This window comes from Bactrocera dorsalis, chromosome 3 (genome assembly GCF_023373825.1).
Source record: "Bactrocera dorsalis isolate Fly_Bdor chromosome 3, ASM2337382v1, whole genome shotgun sequence".
In the NCBI taxonomy this organism is placed as follows: domain Eukaryota; kingdom Metazoa; phylum Arthropoda; class Insecta; order Diptera; family Tephritidae; genus Bactrocera; species Bactrocera dorsalis.
Genome location: NC_064305.1, coordinates 74,829,907 through 74,847,986, shown reverse-complemented (window position 1 = coordinate 74,847,986; position 18,080 = coordinate 74,829,907). Strand labels below are relative to the sequence as shown.

Here is an 18,080-nt window from a genome sequence, read left to right as displayed (position 1 = left end):
ACTTAAATTTCCAAACATCTGCCCGTTACTCCGCGCTAAAACTTTTTCTGCAATTTACCAAAAAACATTGAAAAACCGAAGCATCCATGCACTAGTCAACAGCTTAGACAAAAGCATTCAAAGTGTTTTGTGGATGCATTTTATTTGGCAAGGGGCCCGACAAAAACAATACGGAGGGCCTAAGGAGTGCTTTGGCCCGTCTACGCAACAGAACGGGCCCCTCACTTCCGCCAACCAATTCCAATACCAACACCCAGCCCTCCATCAACCAACCAACGCCACCTGCCTCGCCGCTCCACAACACAACCAATACCAACAACACCAACATCGCCACCAATTCACACAACAATCGCAGCAATCGGAATAGCAGTAGTCGTCGCGCATCGACTGCAACCGTTATTGGCAATAATAATCCGATAGCGTCCAATAGCAACAATTCGAATTGTGGTGGCACAACAGCTGCAGCAAACACCAATGGCACAAGTGCACCGAATGTGAGTAAATGATATGATATTTTTATTATTAAATTTAATATAAATTTTATAGTTTTTATTTTTTTTTTAATTTTTAAAAAAAGTATTTGAAGAATCTTATAATATTTTTTAATTTTTAAAATATTTTTTTCTTGCAATAATTAATTTTAAATTTAATAAAATTTTTTTTTTTTAAATATAGCAATAGTGCTATATTCTGAAAAAATATTTTAAGAATTTCAACTAAGATATTAGAAAAAAATTTGTGATTTTTCAAAAAGGGATTGCTCTTTGAATAAAAATTTTAACACGAAGTATTCCTATATTTCAAAGTAATGGCTCATGGCAAACTAAATTTCCGCAAAAAATTTACACCAGCGCTGTCCCATGCAATTTGATTAATGCTTCTTTTAATCTATTTGCCCGCCGTGGCGTATGAGTAACTTCAGCAAATGTGTAATAAATTGCATTTCATGCGCGTGCCAGCCACAACTGTTACAGTGAGGTCATAAAAATCGCATTCCATGGCATTTGTTGATGGTCATTCGATACCTGTTAGCTTTTATCTACATACATACATATGCACACATCTAACTTAGACGGTATCATGGTATAATACCTGAATTCGAAAGAGAAGTGAGCAAAATTTTTGTGTTATTTTCCAAAGATTTTTTGGCAAATAAATAGTGTGAGAGTGCAATATTTTCGCAATTTTCGAACTGTTTTTGGATACATTTTATATATTTATATATTTAAATGACTTTTACAGTTTTTTTTCCCCGCAAGAAGCGGCTTATTTGTCAGATGCGCCAATATCGGATCACCATAACACATAGTTGTCGTACAAATTGAACATCCATAATCAAGTGCTTGTATGACAACTACTAAAAGATACAGTGGAAGCAAAAGGCATTAATTACCTATTATAACTTTTACCAAATTTTCTTCAATGATAACGCTGAACTAGAAACTATAAAAAATTTAAAAAATTATAAAAATTAAAAGAAACTTTCTTCATAAATTTGTAAATTCGATAAATTCTTTAAAGCAGCTTTCAATAAACCAGCACTAAATGCTCACTGGTGCGCCACTCAGTCGCTACCAGATACAGATATGTATCACTGTGTTTACTCATAAATCAAAACTGGGTGTTTACGCAACACCACCACTTCATATAATTGTATGCTTGTGTATGTATACGTATGTTTGTATACAAAGAAACAAAACACTCGACATGCCGCTTTGGATTTTGCGCCTAAATGCGCACTTATATGTATGTAACCACTCTGACACACTCATGCACTACGACTGCTCTCCGGCACAGCTAAAATGATTCATACATACATATGTGCACTGAAGTGCGCATAAACGCCAACTCACTGCCAAAGTTCTGCTACGTTTTAATTAAGTTGTCATTGGCATGTTGTTGTAAATTGGTAGAGTCTGACATTTGCTATGAAACATTTATCCATTTCTTTCTTACTGTGTGTGTGTGTGTGCCTGTGCGTATACTAATTGCTTTCGTATGAAATAATGGGTGCGACAATATGTAATTGCGTGTGGGTGCGGTGTCCGTATGTTGGAGATGTTGCAGGCGCGTAATTGAAGCTGTTAACTGTCAGTCGATAACGACAGATTTGTGCACTGCACCAGCTTTTCACATTTGCAGCGCATGTAATGCGTTTCTAATTATGGCATAGGTAAAACTTGTTCGGTTATACAAGCATTAAGTAAGTTTCATGGTTTTGGATAACATTTGCAGATATTTAGATAGATTTGTTTATATAGATAAAGACCAGTTCACAGTTAAATTTTTTCCGAGTTCTCATCATTCAAAAGTTCCGAAACAGTATACATAAGTAACTGTTTGATGATTTTGCCCTTTGAATACAGTCGATGAAAAATATTCCATTGTCGTCCAAAAAATATACAATAGACGCCAAAACTATGCCAGTTGTCTGTTTTATCTTTCCAATTTTTTGGATTTTGTTTATCACGTGAAACCACGTTTCATCCATTTCACATACTGATCTAAAAACTCGAATCTTCGCATAGCCAATTATTCTTGACTGCTATCTATCAGTTTGCTTATTAGAATATTTCAGCTTCATCTTGCAAAAAGTGCTCGTTCATTGCAGCTACTTCCTCATCTTCAACTCTTTTTTCACATATTTCTCCAAAATGTTAGCCTCCCAGGGGAAGCAAATGCCAAAGTATCAATTCAGTTGATTTTTGCTCAGTTATTAAAGTTTCGTGAACTTCTTCAAAGGATTCTCCTCCAACTTCATTTTCTGAAATAAATTCTTCACGCTGAGGAGAACATACACATGGTAGTACCAATAGTATTGCATATCTCTTTTGTCTTCCCCTACTACTTCTATTGTTTCAACTAAATCAGTTGTTTCTTCCTCAGTTTCATAAGATAGATAAAATATTGGAAGTTGCGATAATAACTTCCGGTTCGGAAGATTTTTTGTTTTGTATTAATGATGCGAATGTCGCGATTGCTTCTTGAACATGAACATACGCATCACGATAGTACGGTCTCTTTGCGATACTTCCAGATTCCGCAAACGTGTTCACCAACCTCAGAATGGTCCATCTACTCGGGGGAGTGCCGCCAAAACTCCGTTTGAATTCTATTTAAGGTCCTGCTGGAACCAAATGTTGTCCAAGTCTTCCTCTTCAATTTGCTTGAAGAAAAATTCGGTTAACATTGCGCGATATCGCTTTATTCATCATTTCATATCATATTCTTCATTTTCGAAGAAAAATGGGCCGATGATTCCACCAGACCAAAATCCGCACCATTCAGAGATTCGTGCTAGGTGCATTGGCTTCTCGACGATTACGTGCGGGTCTTCTGTGCCCCAAATGCGAAAATTCTGCTTGTTAACGTAACCATCGAGGTGGAAATGAGCCTCGTCTAAAAAGATGATTTTTCGGTAAAATTAACCATCCTCAAACGATCTTGTGCCCAATCTGCGAACTGTAGAATAGTGAATAGAGACCCATTTCGTAAATTTTAGACTTTTTACTGAATATCTGAGACTTTCCGAATGGTATTTGACGTTTTCATTGTCGAAATATAGATAATTCAAATTTAAAACGTTAGATGGTGGACACCCTATATAAAAAATTAAGGTAAAATGTTTTTATTTGTGTATGTGTATTAGAAGTAATATTTCTTATATCTTACCCAGAATAATTGTAGTAGAGATCTTGGTAAGTAAATTATTATTTGCAACAAAGATACTAAAAAATATGACTACATCAGTATACCAGCATTTAGAGAGGACACAATATTGTTGAATTATACCAAAAGAGTTCTTGAGGGCTGTAATTTTATCGACATAAGTTCCTATATCAGTCTCTAATTATACGTATGTATCTCCAATTATAATGTTGGTTTGGTTGTTATTTATTAATATTAATAATTATATTTATTATAATTATATATTCGCAATTATCTTTTATTGATTAATAAGTCGATGCAATAAAATGATTTGCTTTTATAGAAATTTTAATGTCGATTGTGTGCTTGTCATGCTCATATGCGTCAATCACTCATGACACATTTCAGATTTCTGGTATCACGTGCTCAATTAGCATATTATTAATGAGATATATGTAAGTTTCTAATCGCAATCGCATAGCAGAAAAGGCACTTAATTGATAATCACATATTTTTCGACTATATCTAGCAAGTTAGTAAACCATTGGTTATACTATCTTACAATATCCGGTAATTTTTGTTTGAAATATAATATAGTTGGTTAGAGCCATAATTTAAAAAATACAAATGGTAATAATAATGCCGTCTGGTTATCCGTAAACATAAACTGAGAAATATATGTAAAAAAAAAAAAATCTGTCATATTTATCCTTCCTTTTATTATGATAAAGCTGTTAGCTCCTTCCATTAGTGTTGCCATACTTAATCCTTATCAGATATACAGCGTCTACCAATAAACATGACGGCATATTGGTCGCTTGCTGCGGCCATGTTTGTTTATGGATTTGTGTAGAAATTTGTCAGTGTGTTCAGTGATTTTCACGATTTTATCACGTCATGATTTACTTTGGACAACGTTTGGAAATTGTCCAAGATTATTACGTGAATTTATGTTTTCCGAAAAATTCACAAATTCACTTAATCGAAAAATCATGTTCTCAGATGAGGCCCATTTCTGGCTTAATAGCTTCACCAACAAACAAAATTATCGGTTTTGTGGTGAGGCAAATCCTCGTGTGGTTCAGGAAATGCAATTGCATCCCCAAAAATTTAATGTTTGGTTCGGATTGTCGTAAGACGGCATCATCGGTGTTTATTTCTTTTGAATAGAGGCAGACAATGCCGTTGTCATGAATAGTAAGGGTTATAACACGATGTTGACTGGCCTCTATTTCTACAAGAATTTGAATTATATTTTCAACAAGAACGCCAATCAACCAACAGCTTCACCAAGTTGTTTTCCTACAAATCTCGTTGACATCAAAGATTACGCCTAAATTTTGGCAAACCACTTAAAAATGTAAGCATAAGTATGTGTTAGCCGCTTTCCTACTGAATGCTAATTTAAGCATGCCAATTTGCTAAATATTCAGAGCAAGTAAGGACACAAAAACATATAAATCACGAGCGTCAAGCTCTGTGCTGGCATTCATTTCAAATCATTAGTATGCCAACTGCGTGGCATCAAACAGCAACAAACATAAATAAATAAACGAAATGAGACAAATAAGGAAGAGCTGGGTTCGGGCGTAATGACATATTATATACTAACACCATTTGTTGGTCTGAAAAAACTGTTTTCAAAATATATGGAAAAGTTATTATAAAATATATTGTTGCTGAATATAACGTTCTTTACTCCGAAATAGCCTGTTTTTATGTTCATTAAGCGGTTACTTGGGTTTCCTTGGGTAAAAACAGCATTTGTTCAACAATTTTTTTCTCATATAAAAAATTAAATATTTTATTGTTACAAACATACACTTTTAACTGAAATTTTTAGAAAAAATATTTTATACTTGACGCCATTTCCGGTGACCCCTTGTAAAAAATATGCGCCCGCGTTGACAGAATAACTCATGACAGGATCATCTACCGTGAAAAAATATTTGTTTTAGTTAAAACCTTAACTTAGAACTTCGAAAAAGGAAAAAACTTAAAATTGGATTTTTGACAGACTATTTAACGCGAAAATTTCGCGACATTTGTTTTCGAATAGTTGTATTCGAAAAAAAACTCCTTCGTCCAAGTTTTTAAAAATTGTATCTCGAAACCTGTGTAAAATTTCATAAAGATTGGTTGAGAAGTCTTCGAGAAATCTTATCATTCGACTTCAAAACACAGTTTCAAGAAAAACTCGTTTAATGACGGTGGTGCCTAGCCTCGAGCGTACATGTTCTCAAGGTTGTATCTCCGAAACTAATACTCGGATAAAATTGAAAATTTAGTACAATATTCTAGAGGTATGGCAGAATTGAAAAAGGCAACCAAAAATTCGATTTATTGAAACCCGTACGCCAATGTAATTTCTTAAGGCATATTGCATGATACCCGATTAATATACGGCCTATCAAAGCAATTATTATTATTTTTGAAAGTTGTCTTTAATGATCTCGATCTCTCATGCGAATCGCAGCCCGTGGCAATAGTGGCTGAACCGGAATTTATATCAGGAAGGAGCGAATCTTTGAGTATGAGTAGTTATCCCAAGAAAAAACTCTCAATTCGAATCTATACTGTCCATAATTGGTTAATAGTACTGGTTCCTCTCAATATTGAATAATTTTCGACGGCTTTCAAGCATAAATCTGCTTCAATTTCACGTTGGATATTCGTACGAAGTTCATCAAACGTCGCTGACGTCAAATCGCATAACCGAGGCTTCCAATTGACTGGGTCATTTCATGAAATAATACGTTCACCAAACTTGGTTTTCAATAAATCTATTGTGATATCCGCTGTGTGGCTTGTGGCGCCGCAAAATTCGCCACAACGACGTCACAGAGGTGCCCAACGCTTCAACACAACATGTGAGAGACTGATTTGGGTCCTATAGAAATAACGGTTAAAGCACATTATAATTAGCGAAATATTATGGTTTAGTTTCTCAAAAATGTATGGCTTCCTACGACAATCATGTCTAAGTAACTGGAACGGACCCAAATTTTTTTACGCCCAAGGACTGTCAAGTCGACACTATTCCTGGAAATTACCTCAGCAATTCAATTACTTTTGCATTAAGCTTTTTGTTTTGATTAACTGGATTTTAGTCTAAAAATCAAAGGATAAACTGGCAATATGAACCATTTATGTTCTGAGATTTCCAAACTAGTCCTTGTACTAAAACTTATAGTTTTATAGGTATTGTCGACGTCTGAAAGGTATCTGACGTAATTCTTTAAGTTGATTATTGGCTAAAATAGTTTTCTTGTTGATCCTACTATACAAAAAGGTCACGCATAATCTTTCAAGATCTTCAAACCATACATGGTCGCTCACAAAGTAACACCCTGTAATAAATTGAATTTTGTAGCCAACTGTGTAATTAAGTATTTCACTAAGCATTTCACAGTCCGTACGGTACTAATCTCTTCAAAACAGAAAAACAAAAAAAGAAGAATAGAAGAACAAACAAGCAAACCAACATTTATTTTTCAAAAAATTTAAAAAACAGACCAACTAGAGCAAACAAAGCAGACTAGAAAATCATCTAAATCATGTTTAAATAAATCTACAGACAACATTCATACAAACAATGCCATAAATGTTAATGTGTGTGCCCGTGTTATGCGCCAATAATTATGCAATAACTCGGCAGCTGCACACCAGCAATGACCATGAAAGCATTTGCATTGATTGGATTGCAGGTGCATTAAGCAATCACCTTCGTTGTTGGCTCTTTTTCGCTTAAATTGCAATAAAGTGATACCTTGGAAATTCATTGCCACCCACACATGGACGAAATGAAAACATTGGCCATAATTGAAGCTTTGACAAGCCGGAAAACTACTAAGTGCAAGTCCCCTCCCCTCCGCTTATGGCCAACAATTTGCGCGCTCGGTGCCGGCTGTGTGGTTGTAGTGCCATATTTTGGCAACGCTTCAAGGTAACTATAAGTTTGCGCCATGATTTTATGGGAATTTGCCAATATGGGCGCGCAGTTAATGCTTGTCCAAATTTTGGCTAAAAGCTAAGCTAAATATACTTAGGCAGTTTCGGCATATTTGCTTCAGGCATGTTAATAACAGCGCTTAAAGGGGTTCACCGGGGGTAATTCGATGTAACTGATTACAGAGCGAGTGAGTCGAGGGAGGGTGAGTCATAAAATATGCTCAAAGTCAACTGGACTGCACAGCAGGTAATTACGGTTTACATTTGCTATAAGTAACAGTAATTGGTGTCGATCAAGAATGTTTAGCGTTATAATTATGCAATGGGATTATGGGTTATGAGAGCCAATGGAGGAAATTCGGAAGAGTTTGTAGTTTTATATGAAAATAATGTTGAATTTCAGATAAGATTTTCATAAGCTCTTTAGACAAAATTTTTTGTTGGACATTTTTTTTTTGTTTTAAATTTAAATGTACTACAAAAATATGTTATATAAATGTTGTAATTGTATAAATAATTTAAAAAAGAGGAAAACGAGTTTTTATTTGTATTTTTTCATTAATTTTTTATTTAAAAAAAATATTGTTTTAAGTTTAAACTAATTTTTGTTTGTTAAAATAAAAGTAACATATTTTTTCAAGCGAAAAATAATTTTAGTTTTTAAAATATTTTTTTAGGTTAAAAATTATTTTTTCGTTAAAATTTTCTATTTTAATAAATATAAAAATAATCTTTTGTTTTGTTCAAATATTTTTTAAAATAAAGTAATAAGAGACATTTTATTAAAACTTTATAAATAATAATTAAAATAAAATAACTAAAAAAGACTGCTGGTTATAAAAAAATATTTTTTTTTAGTTTAAAAATTTATATACTTACATACATATACATATATAATTTTTTTAGTTTATATTTTTTTATTTTCGTTAACACATTTTATTTTTATTTTAACAAATACAAAAATGTAAAAATAATTTTTTTATTAAAATATTTTACTTTTATTCTTACAAGTTAAAATAATTTAAAAAAGTCATTATTGCTTATAAAAAAATATATTTTTAGGTTAAATTTTTTTTATTTTAGGTTAAAATATTTTATGATAACAAATATAAGTTTTTTTTTTTACTGAAAGTATATAAAATTATTTTTTTTAAATATTTTAACGAATAAAAAAAAGTATTTTGTATAAAAAAAATAATGTTTATATTTGTTATAATTAAATATTTTAACAAAAAAATAAAAAAATTTAACCCGAAAATATATAATATATAAAATATTTTTTTTTCGTTTTAATATTTAAAAAAAAAAATTATTTGTACATTAAATAAAATAAAAATAAATTAAAAGTTTTGTTTTTTGCCCAAAATATTAAAAAAAAAAAAATAGTTTTTATATTTGAAGAGGGAAGCGAGACGCATTTGCAGACAGAAGAAGAAAGAGGCCGAAATGCGTGAGTACGAACAGCTTGATAAGCTGGCCGACAGGGGTAATGCTCGAAAATTCTACGAAAAAATGCGGCGACTTACAGAAGGTTTCAAGACCGGAGCATACTCCTGTAGAACCCCCAAAGGTGATCTAGCCACCGATGCCCAGAGCATACTTAGATTATGGAGGGAACACTTCTCCAGCCTGCTGAATGGCAGTGAACACATAGCACCAGGAGAAGGCGAACCCGATACCCCAATCGATGACGATGGAGCAGACGTTCCATTGCCCGACCATGACGAAGTTCGAATAGCAGTTGCCCGCCTGAAGAACAACAAAGCGGCAGGGGCAGACGGATTGCCGGCCGAGCTATTCAAACACGGCGGCGAAGAACTGATAAGGAGCATGCATCAGCTTCTTTGCAAAATATGGTCGGATGAGAGCATGCCCAACGATTGGAATTTAAGTGTGCTATGCCCAATCCATAAAAAAGGAGACCCCACAATCTGCGCCAACTACCGTGGGATTAGCCTCCTCAACATCGCGTACAAGGTTCTATCGAGCGTATTGTGTGAAAGATTAAAGCCCACCGTCAACAAACTGATTGGACCTTATCAGTGTGGCTTCAGACCTGGAAAATCAACAACCGACCAGATATTCACCATGCGCCAAATCTTGGAAAAGACCCGTGAAAGGAGAATCGACACTCACCACCTATTCGTCGATTTCAAAGCTGCTTTCGATAGCACGAAAAGGAGCTGCCTTTATGCCGCAATGTCTGAATTTGGTATCCCCGCAAAAGTAATACGGCTGTGTAAACTGACGTTGAGCGGGACCAAAAGCTCCGTCAGGATCGGGAAGGACCTCTCCGAGCCGTTCGATACCAAACGAGGTTTCAGACAAGGCGACTCCCTATCGTGCGACTTTTTCAATCTGCTGCTGGAGAAAATTATTAGAGCTGCAGAACTGAACCGAGCAGGTACAATCTTTTATAAGAGTGTACAGCTGCTGGCGTATGCCGATGATATTGATATCATCGGTCTCAACGCCCGCGCCGTTAGTTCTGCTTTCTCCAGACTGAACAAGGAAGCAACGCAAATGGGTCTGGCAGTGAACGAGGGCAAGACGAAATATCTCCTGTCATCAAACAAACAGTCGTCGCACTCGCGACTTGGCACTCACGTCACTGTTGACAGTCATAACTTTGAAGTTGTAGATAATTTCGTCTATTTAGGAACCAGCATTAACACCACCAACAATGTCAGCCTAGAAATCCAACGCAGGATTACTCTTGCCAACAGGTGCTACTTCGGACTGAGTAGGCAATTGAAAAGTAAAGTCCTCTCTCGACGAACAAAAACCAAACTCTATAAGTCGCTCATAATTCCCGTCCTGCTATATGGTGCAGAGGCTTGGACGATGACAACAACCGATGAGTCGACGTTGCGAGTTTTCGAGAGAAAAGTTCTGCGGAAGATTTATGGTCCTTTGCGCGTTGGCCACGGCGAATACCGCATCCGATGGAACGATGAGCTGTACGAGATATACGACGACATCGACATAGTTCAGCGAATTAAAAGACAGCGGCTACGCTGGCTAGGTCATGTTGTCCGGATGGATGAAAACACTCCAGCTCTGAAAGTATTCGACGCAGTACCCGCCGCGGGAAGCAGAGGAAGAGGAAGACCTCCACTCCGGTGGAAGGACCAAGTGGAGAAGGACCTGGCTTCGCTTGGAATATCCAATTGGCGCCACGTAGCGAAGAGAAGAAACGATTGGCGCGCTGTTGTTGACTCGGCTATAATCGCGTAGGCGGTGTCTACGCCAGTAAAGAAGAAGAAGAAATGAAAAAAAAAAATATTTTAATAAAAAAAAAAAAAATTTATATAAAAACCTATTCTTTTTATGAGTAGTAGTGTTTTTGTTTTAATTATTCTAATTTTTATTTTAACTGTTATATCATTTTAATAATATTTTTTTTATTATTTTTCTTTAGCAATTATTTTTATCTTAAAAAAATGTTTTAACAAAAAAAAAAATAATTTATATTAAAATTTATACTATATTTAAAACGTTTATAACACAAATTTTGAAAATTATTTTTTCAACATCAAAAATTCAAAACATTTTCAACACTTTTTAATAGAGAAATGAATTTAATTATCACTTTTTCTATATCAACATACCCACAAAACAATTATCCGTAAATTAAATGAAACATGTCAGCTTTATCACATTCCAGCTTTGACTCAATGCCCTCTTGGCATTTTGCGACAAACCCTCCTCAAGCACAAATTGACACTTCAACTTAATTTTTTATTTACCAGCTATTCATTCGGCTGTCAACGCACTTGTACGCACACATTCACACACTCACACATACGCAACATAAGCGTACACTTCGCGCAGGGAATACGCGGAAAATGCCACTTTTTGATACACTGCTGTCGCTTTGGGTAAATTAAATAGTTGAACCTGTGGTTGAAGTTAATAAATTCCAAAGAAGATGCTACGAGAAAGAGTGTTAATTTGCAAAGTTAATTAAGTTTCCATTAAATATGGATGTTTTAAAAGGATTGCAATCGCGCGGGGGATAATCGAAATGGGTCGTATTAATGAAGTAACAAAGGCACATTCAAGCGGAAAATGTGGTTAATTGTGTGGGGGATAATTAAGTGGCTTTTCGGTATTTTTTCATACTTTAAAAATTTTAAGCTCATATCGTCATATAAATGCAAAACAGCTTATCATCAAAAAAATTTAAATTGAGTTTTTTTATTCCTGATGATTCACTGCATCATATTACATATATGTAACATTAAATGTTCAGCTTCAGCTGTCAGACATAACTATTTTATAACTAATTTATAACCATTTTATAACCAAAACTCAAATTTTGTTTCATATATTTTAAACTAAAAAATATTCCATAATCCATAATTGATTTGAGTCGGTCAGTTTGTATGGTGGCTATAAGCTGCTACGTGACTTATCATTTATATACATACTGTGTTATACAATATAGGGTCTCCAAGGGGTGTTACAAACTTTGTAGCAAACACTCTGTTCAATTATGTAATTTAGTCTTTGAATACAATCAGTATTACCAAAAGAGTACGCAATATTTACTCTCTACACACCATCCAACGTACGAGTGAAACCACGCACTTTAATTTCACTTCCACGTTGTGGTTTATGAAAAAGATGTGGCAATGAAACAGCATACTTTATTGGCTCAGCACTGTATAACTTTCATATTTAGCTGAAGTTGAAAGTTTCTGCATTGTCAGGCAATGTGGCTTCACGTGCAGCCAGACCGCAGTCACGCGCCAAGCCATAGCAGAAACCCAACTCAGAGGTAAAAGTGTGGTCGTAGATAACATTAGCAACAACAAATTGCGCATGTGAACATATGTACATACATACAAAGTGAAAAAGTTTGTCATAGCGATTTGTGACGCGAAAAAGCCATAAGTCACTGGCACACACATACACACAGAAATATTTACAATAGATATACATTTAAGGTTTATATGTAAAAATCATATGTGTAGAGCATAAAGAGCGCTTGTTAGTCGAGCCCAACAAGTCGCCTATTGTGGAAGTTGTATGAGCTGATACTGATATTGCTTCCGTGTTTCTAATAAAATAAGTTCACAAGTAGATTAGCGTGGGTTGATAGGGAGTCAAAAAAAAAACGGAAAAATCGCATATGCGGGAAACGTTGTACAGATCATTCTAAACAAAATGGGTTTAAAACTGATTTCGAGACGGCGATTTTTAAAGGGTGACATGGGTTTACTAGGGTAAAAATTCAGTGAAAATTTCGCGACATTTTTTTTCAAATAGTTGTAATTGAAAAAACCTTCGTCCAAGTCTTTAAGAATCGTATCTCAAAGATCTGTGTAAATTCTCAGTTTTTGAAACTCGTAAACTCATGTAACCCCTTAAGGCAAAGTTTTTAGAGGTTATTAAAATTTGTTCGTCTATTTTTTTGATATCCGAATGAAATTTCAAACCTACGTTCATTGTGATATTTTACTAATAATTTGTCGGAATCGGACGGGTCAAACAATTCGGGTCCGAAAATACGACAAAAATCGATCCGTTCTAATTAATTCATATATACCTTATGGTGTCCGTTATTTCGTAAGTTGTTTGTTGTTTTTAGAAAACTCGCCTTGAAATTTTAGGTTTTGCCTTAAAAATAAAGTTCCACTCTCAACAAACTCTTAATTGCCTATATAACATGAATTTTTTGGTATTTTGCAATAAGCAAATAAATGAAAAAGTGAATTTCTAATACAAAATTATTCGATCTTCGAAAAACGCCTGATTAACTTTTTTCCGAAAACATTCCTTTAAAAGTTATACGCAGTTAAAGTCATACAGCAAATGGCCTGAGCATTCATACAAGTGATTTATACATTTTCTGTTGCTCATACGGCATGGTGTACTCTACGAGTCCGGCATATTTGATGCATAACTTTAACTGTGTATGTGTAACTTTTAAAGGAATATTTTTTTGAAAAAAATCAGAATTTTTTTGTAAAGAAGAAAATTTTGTTTTAGAAAAACGCTTTCTCAAGTTTGTGAATTTATTTGCTACAAAGATAATAAGTTTATTGAAAAAGGTCAACAAATCTCATATAAAATGTATGGGAAAAGTTAAAAGACTTAGTTACGATTTAGAGCTTGTTTACATTGTATCCTTTGGTAAGAGTAAACACTGAAAGTTCCAAAAGCGTTTGAAACCACAAAAAATAATCGAAGAAATAACGAACACCCTAATAAATACACTCTAACACATATATGCAAACACACTAAGTGCCCTTTCATGCTTTGGTTGAGATCACAAAACAACAAGGTAAAAAGGTTCTCAGCAGCCGAGCGGCGATAAACGCCTACGTGCCTGACTTCCAAACTGGCGAGTGTTTGTATATGTTTGAAGTGACACTAACATACATACATACATAAATATATGTACAGTGTAGCATTACCTTGTGTGTAGTGCAAACTTTTTAACAAATTGTTATAAATTTGTATCGATTTCCTGCTGCACACACACATACGCAATGCTTTACCGCCAAACCATAAAATTACGAGTGTTTCTCCGTTAGCTGCCGGCACCGTTACAGTTGCTTGCCCTGCTATTAAATCATAAGTTCAAGCGGCCACGTACTTTGGTGGCTTCTGGTGTGGCCTGGAAAATTATGAAACAGGTTTATTGAATTAAACGCGTGCCAACTTCGGTTTCACCTAAAATACGTGTTCGAGCAGCGGAAAACGATGCAACAACACAACTACAAACAGTTTCCTGCTTTGAAGTTTAAAAGCTGCGAATTTTCCTTTTTTGTTGTTCTCTTTCTCATTTGTGAGTTACATATCTACTCAATTTGAGCATATTTAACAAATTCGTTCACTAATCTCAAGCGAATGCGACAAAAGTCGAAAAGTTAAAACTTAAGTGGCTTTTAAAATTGAATTGACAATTACTTTGAATAGTTGATGCAGGTTAGGTTGCTTCCGGTGGTGATGGCGTGTAGAAATATTCACTTATATATTGTATACTTTGATTGTGGAAGTTTTTGGGATGGATGTGTGAGCTTTTCGAAAAAAATCAAGTTATTTTTTGACAAAGAGCAAAAAAGACTGTTCCAAAAGTTAAGTTAATCTGAATGCAAACCAATGATTCAATAATTTTATCAGTATGAAAATGAAATTTGGTAGTGGAGTGTGCGCATGGTGTATATACATATATGTATAAGTTTGAAAACAAAAAAGTAAAGCCAGTCTCCAGTTCCAGGCTTCTTGTGTACTGCAGCATTAAGATAATGTAAGTTCTACCACTTCAGAGTACAGGGAGATTATCCACCCTTACAACAGGGCGGCGATACTATGCTTATACATGTAAAATCACTACACCGTGGGTTCTAAACTGATGAAGGACTGCCCAACCTCGCTATCAATAACATCGAATCACTTTGTATAAGGATTAGTTTGGGAGCCAAGCCACAGAAATATAGGGGCTATACTATATGCTGTAAAATATTTTAGAAATCCCTCAAGCAATAATTAAATTTTTTTATTAAAACTCCTGTCAGTCAATTGGAAATAAGCAAAGTTCAAAATCTAATTGAAGCCCATCAATGCAAGTCATGTGCTTTTGACAGCTGGCCTTCAAGTACTCGCCTATGACAGAAGAAATTACAATTTTTGAAACACAAATATGACAGTTTTATTTCATTCAAATGTTGACCACAAAATATCAACATTTAAATTTAATATTTATAATCTTTAAACTGCAGACTTTCGACGCCACAGTCCTGAGCAGACATTTCAATTAAGCAATTTCACTAACGTAATATAAATCAAAGTAAAAACTTATCAAACGTATTTACACAAACCCAAACTTCACCAATTTAAATTCAGTTATAAGTTGCGAAATATTTTATTATAATTTCATAATAAACCAAAAATTTCATGGGCACACACATATGTACTTCGGTTACGTTTGCTTGCATAAATACTCCACACTCCAATTCAAAGTTGCGTATACGCACTGTTGCACATATCTATGATTCATAGCAGCGGCGTCCCACACACTTGCTGGCACGTGCACCTGCCACGGAACATAAGTAGAGAAAAGCCTGGAAACACAAGCCTAGCATAATGCCAAGCAAAAGTCACACGTGCAATTAGCAAGAGAACTGTGTGTGAAATGAGTTGGCTGGCTGCTCGGCTTGTGTGCAAGTGAAATGTAGGTGAAGTGATTGTTATTGAAATTCATTGCTTGTGATAACATTGACAGTAATTACCATTCACTGGAAAGACTTTTGTAAGTCAGTGAAACAGGCAATTACAGCTGCATATTCAATTAATTAGGCAGATATTACACGCTGCAGAATGATGCTCTAACATTTCGAAATGCGAAATGCAACCGAAACGTCAGCAGAATGACCCTTTAAGGCAAATGTTCGGTCTCATTTGATGATTTTGTCTTTCATTAAAAGAGTAGATACTCGTATGCATTACTTTTTACTATCACTATCAAATATCAAAATCGTATAATTTCAAAATTTCTGGTGAAATGGAAAAAGTACTGGACGTCTTCCAAGAAACAAAGAAAAAGTGTTTTTTTGATTATACTTTTTTTATTTAGAAAAACTTGATGTTATTATTTAAGAATATAAAATAATAGAAATATAAGAGTTGAAGAATTTTATTTGAGAATATAGCAGCTGAAGCTGAATATACAATGTCGGACAAGACATATTGGACTCATACCTACGAATTACATTATCATCTCCTATTCTCGCAATTGCCTTTTTAAATATTGAGTTGGGAAAAAGTCTTTTCGTATTTATAATCAGATTTCAACATATTTTTTTATATTTATAATGAACTTTATTGAACCAAATATACACCATTTTGGTCCACCACCTTTTGCTATTTTTTCGCCACAGACATAATACCATCAGCGTAAAACTTTTCTGGTTTCTTCGACGAAAAACGACGACAAGTAATTTTCACAGACTTCTCTTGAAGCCAACTTTACGCCATTAAGAGAGTTCTACATTGACCAAAACAAATGGTAGTCCGATGGCGCAGGGTCAGGACTATATGGTGGATGCATAAAAACTCTCCCAGTTTTTGTCGAGTCATCAAAGTTGTGTGTGGTCTAGCGTTGTATTGATGGAAGAACACTTTCTGTTGATCAATTCTGGCCGTTTTTTTCGATTACTTGCTTTAATCGTTCGACCAGGCTGGAGCAGCTGTTAATTGATGATTCTGTTCCAATGCTCCCAGACACTCAGTACAACCCTTCGAGGCGGCAATGACGGCTTTGCGACCATTAGTTGAGCTTCACCACGCTTGCACCATGATTCTTCGCACCTTATTGTCGGTTTTGAACCACTTTTCATCTCCTGTTACCATACGCTTCAGAAAACGTTCGACTTCATTTCATTTCAGCTAAGAATCGCTGACGTTAATTCGGTCCATTAAATTTTTCACAAACAATTCATGTGGTACCCAAACTTCGAATTTCTTTTTGTAGCCAGCCTTTTTAAATGGTTCAAAATTATTTGGTGATGAATGTTAAGTTCCTTAGCGATGTCATGACTGCTTATGTGACGGTACTGGCCAATCTTTTCCATAATTTCATCGACTTTTTCAACGATAGGTCGACCAGAGCGAGGTGCATCTTTCATATCGAAATTTTCAGAAAGGAAGCGAGCGAACCATTGTTGTGTTACATGAACTCTCCGTAAGCTTCACAGATTTCATACGACTACTACGACTTCTATTGACAAAATACGAAAATACTTTTTCGACTAGCCAATATTAGAATAACGATAATCAATATTCTACATTAAATGTATAAAACTATTATACAATGAGCAGGTTCAACAAACTCAGTACCATAACTGACTTCTCTGGCTTCCCTGGCTATATACCATATACAATTACATTTAGTCAGAAAAGCCTCAACAGTTCCGCAAATGCATTCTAATTCTACAAAATTACACTGATGAATGAAAGATGTTGGAGAAAATGCAACAACATCTTGAAGAATCACCAGCAATTAAATTCTGAACTGTTAAATGGGGAAAAAACATAAACAAGCGCTGACGACGAGTGGCCATGGGCCAGTAACAATAGCACAAATCGAGGCGGGCGACAAAACACAGCAAAAACAGCGCTACATAATAGATCTTCTCTGCTTTATTAGCAAATGTGTTGAGCTATTGTTGTTGTAGTGTAACTCGTTTCGCGCCCTTAGGTTAGACAACAAATTCACTTTAATTTAACATTTACCTTCTCCCACAACAAACTGTGAGTGTAGGAGGGTTGCTGTACTCATAAACATATATCCCTCTTGCTAAAGTAGATGTGTATATATATGTAACTGTATACCTCGCCCGCTCACTAACTTAGAAGTGAAATAATTGAGTTACTTAAACTTATTGTGCGCATCCAGAAAGGCGGAATAATGACATGAGGCGGTTTGGGGATACAAAGGACGAAAGATGTACATATATTTATACTAGTAG

General features: G+C 35.0%; 1 protein-coding gene across 2 annotated transcripts in view; it reads left to right on the top strand.

The window, feature by feature from the left end:
• The first annotated feature begins 365 nt into the window (after window positions 1-365).
• The window catches only part of LOC105224572 (uncharacterized), a 181,701-nt gene continuing 163,986 nt past the window's right edge, over window positions 366-18,080 (top strand). For both annotated transcript variants that reach the window (XM_049454003.1, XM_049454001.1), the window contains exon 1: window positions 366-494. The gene's annotated coding sequence lies outside the window, so the exon portion shown is untranslated. The remainder of the gene's footprint in view (window positions 495-18,080) is intronic.